The sequence below is a fragment of the Octodon degus genome, unplaced genomic scaffold, assembly GCF_000260255.1.
Source record: "Octodon degus isolate 3935 unplaced genomic scaffold, OctDeg1.0 scaffold00006, whole genome shotgun sequence".
In the NCBI taxonomy this organism is placed as follows: Eukaryota; Metazoa; Chordata; class Mammalia; order Rodentia; family Octodontidae; genus Octodon; species Octodon degus.
The window spans coordinates 11,136,290-11,141,815 of record NW_004524582.1 but is presented as its reverse complement, the minus strand read 5'-3'; positions in this window follow the sequence as shown (position 1 = coordinate 11,141,815).

Sequence of the window (5,526 nt, the reverse complement as noted above, 5' to 3'; positions counted from 1 at the left end):
TTCTTCTTCTTCTTCTTCTTCTTCTTCTTCTTCTTCTTCTTCTTCTTCTTCTTCTTCTTCTTCCTCTTCTTCTTCTTCTTCTTCTTCTTCTTCTTCTTCTTCTTCTTCTTCTTCTTCTTCTTCTTCTTCTTCTTCTTCCTCTTCCTCTTCCTCTTCCTCTTCCTCTTCCTCTTCCTCTTCTCCTCCTTCTCATTCTCTTCCTCTTCCTCCTTCTCCTCCTTCTCTTTCTTCTTCATTTATGTATTTGGTACAGGGTCTCACTACAGAGTTCAGACTCATAGTGATCCTCCTGTTTCTGCCTCCCCAGTGCTGGGATTGTAGTAGTGCACCACCCCGCCCAATCTCAGTGGCTGTCTCAGCACACCTAGGGGTGAGGCTGGCATAGCATGTGGTGCTGGGGTCAAACCCCAGTCCCTGTGTTTTCCTAAGCAGATGTTTAGTCTGCTGATCTATCTCACTGGCCCTGTTACTGAAATTCTTATCCAGGGGCAGCTGCTCATTTCTCAATCAGGAAACTCAGGAACAGGGAGCCAATCCTCCATAGTCCACCTGTCCTGCCTAAGTGCACAGTAATAGTTCTAATTATTCTATCACCCATAATGACAAATGAGCATTGTTCTTTTTATTGCTGTTGATTCTCATTATTCACTGTAGTAGCTGTTTATAAAATGGCTGTGAACATCGCATTAGCAAAAATCTCAACAGGTACTCTGCAGGGAAACGCAGGTTTGGTCACATAGAGGCTTCTGGTCACAACATTATCAAGTGATTAACAGGCAACTTTGATTTACGTGTGCTTTTATTAAAGTTACCTTGTTTAGCATTTATCATTGGTCCTTAGCAATTAACTTGTAACTAACAGTAGTCTATCTTACGCCTGCATGAAATTTACCTAATGTGTATTTCTCCAGAAAACTCACCCTAGCCTTCTTGTGCTTAGAAACACATTAGCACTATGTGTGTTGTGTGTGTGTGTGTGGGGGGGGGTATCAAGCAGCAAAAATCTCCAACAGAAAGGGCAAAAATGTGAAAAGCACAGTATTAGGGGCCAGGGAGATGGCTCAGTAGAATAAGCGCTTCCCTGGCAAGCACAAGGTCCTGAGTTCAATCCCTGGTTCCACCAAAAAAAGAAAAAGAAAAAAAAGAAAGAAAGAAAGAAAAAAGAAAAACACAGTATTAGACAGATCATGAAAAGACACTCGTTTGCAGCTTGCGAGCTGAAACAAGATGCTCGGTCTCAGCAGGGAAGGTGCTTTCTGGGTGGTGCAGGAGTTCTTGCCACTCTGCACTTAGACACACACGAACTCAAAAGCTCTGTGAGCACTTACTTGTGTTGCATTTCAGTGATGAATTCACAAACAAGAGATCCATAAGTACCAGGGACTGTATATGAATCTCTGCTAAGATTTATTTCACACTTTCTGCAAGGAATACTTCCACTACAACAGGTACTTCATATGCCATCTGCTCACTAAGCCTTTAAATAATTCCATAAGAAAATTGCTATTGTCAGTGCCATTTTACCTATGAAAAAACCAAATCTCAAGCAAAATAATGTTACCAAGCTACTGAGTGGCCGAGCAGGACCCATAAAGCCCACGGGCTTATCAGCAGCGTGACTCACAGACCTCCATGGTGAAGCTAGGGCTCAATGGGAAGAAGGCTTCCTAAGGTCAGTAGTTAGGGAACTTCAGATTGTCACCTTCAAGGCAAGAGGTAGCAGGTGTGGTGCAAAGCAGATCAAGGTTTGGAAATAGCACCTGAATGTGAATCTCGATTGCTTCATTGTGTGTAGGTAAATTTGAGTAAGGCCCATGGCCCCCTTCCTCCTCCGCATCTTGTTGCAAGTAGCACAAACACCACTCACACCAGCCTAAGCCAGGGGAGAGAGTATCAGGCAATAATGGTGAGCTCACAGGCTCTGGCGAGGGGACTGGCATCTGATGTGTACTGTGGCGATCCAGGGACCAGCACAACTCGAGGAAACTTGTGGTCCCACTGTTAGCCTTGGATACTGTGGCTCTTGTTTTAGAGAACCCCGAATAGTAGAATTCAGCTCCAAGAACTTCCTTATGTGATGTTCCTGGTTCAAATTTTAAAATAGCATATGACAAGCACTTAAAACGATTGTATTAGTAGATATTTGTGATGCATAATGAACACTGTCCTCATGGGGTATTGGTACACGTATGTATGGCAACTATATCCTTTCTACTTTTCCTTCCCTACTTCCTATCTTCTCCTATCACTAAGTCCCCTTTCTTATCTGTATAGAGCTTATCTCCCTGCTTCCTTTATTTTACTTTCTCTTTAAACTATTAGTATTCATTGGGTTCCTCATACAACAAAATCAAGCAACATTAAATGATTTATTTCACTTAGCACTAAGGATTCAAGCTGTACCCATTTTGCTACAAATGACTCCATTTTATCTTTATAACTGAGTGTGCTCCCCTGTGTACATTGACCTTACATTGCCTTTATCCATTCATCTGCTGGTGGGTCTATGGGCAAGATTCAGCTATTCCCAAGTCCGCTCCAGGAGATGGGCAGTGGCTCACTTGCAGATTTGAAGCTGAGACCTGTTTCCAAGTTTAGCCTTGGCTGGGCTGGGAGGCAGGGTGTAGCTTGGAGTGCCTCTCCCCTGACTTAACATTTGCCATCTCTTGTCTTACCACAATTGGCTCCAGGTCTCCTCCTCACCCTTGTTGCTTCCTTCCAGTCCCAGGAGAAGCTGGTGTCTCCCTACCTCTTTCCCTTTACTCTAGAAGACAGAGGAGGATGGATCCCATTGGTAAAGTGGGAAGAAATAGTGCGCATGCTCAATTCAGCTCCTCCCCTTTTCCCACTGCCATGTGTCATGGACTCCCTGCTTTGGACAGGAAGGTGGTTCCCTGTTGCCTAAAATCAGACAGGTACATCTAATTCTGTGGCTCAGAACTAGGAAATCCATTTACCGTCAGACGTACTGGCAGTCTTTATTAGTGAGGAGTGTGAACTTGGGCCCAAAGCCTTTTCTTCCTTTGTCTTACTGATGAATCACCTTCACAATCCTCTGGGCCCTGGCACCAACTCTAATACATGATGGGCTATTGATCAAATCCAGTGGAATTCTGGAATAATTGAAATTTCCTTCCTTAAGTCCTGAAATTACCTGGGCCATCTCACTTTCAAATTCATCCAGTTACCCAGTGAAAAAGGAAAGTGGTCTGGCAAGGAAAACAAACCACCCAGTGGGTCACAGTTAGCCTGCAGGGATGCCTAGTGATTTTGTTGCATGAAGGGCACTTGCCAGGAGCTGGTGTGATGCCCCAGGGCTACCCATGTCACTGTCCTCTTGTATGCAAACTTGACATGGCTCCCTAGAACTCCAGAGCTAAATATTATCCAAACACTGACAAGGAGCCCAATTGTTGCTCTTGTAAGCTGGGTATATTTTCTTTGTTCTGCTTCAGAGGGTATTATCAGTCCACCCAGGATGCCTTCTATTCAGAAAAGACCTTCTCAGAGAGCTGTAGGTGAAGTTTACAGTTTGGCATGATTTACACAGGGCTGGATTAGGCATCTGAAATAAGGTCAAAACCAAGCCCAATTTTTGGTCCTAGTTCTTAGTTTATTTTAGGTGTGTGGCATGTTGTTTGCACAAGAAGAGCACTCAGCACTGGGGATTTGAAAGGGGAAGTGGGGTCTGCCTTCTGGCAAACTGATCTTCTTGTTTGGGCCTCTCTTTAAAACAACTTGTTAATTATAAACACAAATATAAAACTGGCATTTTTATCTTCTGTTCATCTGCAGACTGGAACTAGCTTGGGCACCTGTTTTTGAGTACAAACTAAGACCTGTCTTATTGGCCATTCAGTCTGCCTGAGCATCATGATGGCTGCTTCCACAGAAAACATTCCACATAACCTTGTATCTGCTCTCTGAGCTGCATGTAGTAATAATCCATTTTACTGTGAAAGAAAGCGAGACTCACACCTGCCTACAATCGCTCAGTCACAGTTTGCTCACAGTTGCTCAGAAAGGGGAGATCTAGAAACACAATCCAAGTTTTAAGACCAAGTGTAGCCTAAGATTCTTTTTCCTCTAGGGTCAAAAGAATGGACTACACTTATTTAAAAATACAAAAATATTTGTCTGATAAAAATACCCTAAGTAAAAAATGCTTTTAAAAGCCTCCCCATTCCAAAGTGAGGTGCAGCCAGACCTCTGCAGGACTTGCAAAGGGAATTTTGAAAAGCCTGCTCTGCCATCCAGTGAGGGCCATGGCTGACCACCTTCCCTTGAGAGGGCTGCGGGTGCTGTGTGCTCTCCTCCTTTTGCGAGGGCAGGGAGGAAGGGCTATCTTTCCACTTCATGTCCTAGGACAAAAGTTGGCACTGTCCTTGCTGGAGTTAAAGGAGCCCATTCTTGACATTTATCTCTCCCTGACAAATCCAACAAGCAGGTAACTGGGAAACTAGCCTGAGGTGACAGAGTAGAGAATCCCCCCAATGGAAGCGAACAGTGATTTACTGATGGGGAGTGAGGATGCTTCCCTTGGGGCCAAAACTTTGGAATAATTCAGTTGGGGGTCATCTTGAATTCCATCTGTTGTAATCAGGGGTTACCAGGGTAAAAACTTATTATAGGACATATAATTTTCAGGATTATAATATTCGCCAAGCGAGTCAAAGGCAAAAGAGTGCAGGAGATCTTTCCACACATTGGAGACCCAAAGAATCAGCTAAGGGCCTGGACCCACAGCAATGTCCTGAACCAATCCATAAGGCCTGGAGCCCACAATGATGTCTCATGTGTGTCTGTATCAAGCATCTGCACTAGGAAGGCCCAAAGGTCTGCGGTGGAAGCTAGGAAGCCTGTACCAGCGTGATGAAGGATCTGTGCCAGCAGGCTGAGGGGTCTGCGCTGGAGCCATGAAGCCACACTAAAGGTAAGAGCTGAGTCTCCTAAAGAGCACTGCAGCCATCCTCAGCAACAGTGAGGACCTAAACTCCTCCAATGATAACAGCTGAGTTCTTATCAAAAAAAGTCAGTGCAGAAATCTTCTCCAAGAGAATCAACAGCACACCATCTTCCCCTCCAGCTCTTTTTATGCCATTGGCAACAATCCTCAGGTGGGCCTTCCACACCCAGCACCGTGCTGATCTGTATAGCTGGGTGCTACAGGTTCACCGTTAGTCAATCCATCACACCACCCCAACAGCCCTGTGGGAAGGTAAAGAGACCTCAACAGAGGTTGGAAAAAATGTAAATAGCTGGAGTGAAGGTAAGAAATTCAAGACAGAGTCCTAGCCCAGGCCCGGTAAGTGTGTGGGAGAGCTTCCGGCCACCCTGTGCCGGTGGGACCTACTTGTTCCAGCCCAGGTGCAGCATGGGTGGGACCCTCTTCTACCCCCTTGGGAAGCCCCCCACCACTCCGTAGCACCTCCCCTACCCCGCCCGCCAAGTAGGAATTTCTGCCACGATCCAGGAACCACAAGACCCAGTCCTAGCCCAGGCCCAATGAGTGTGTGGGAGAGCTTC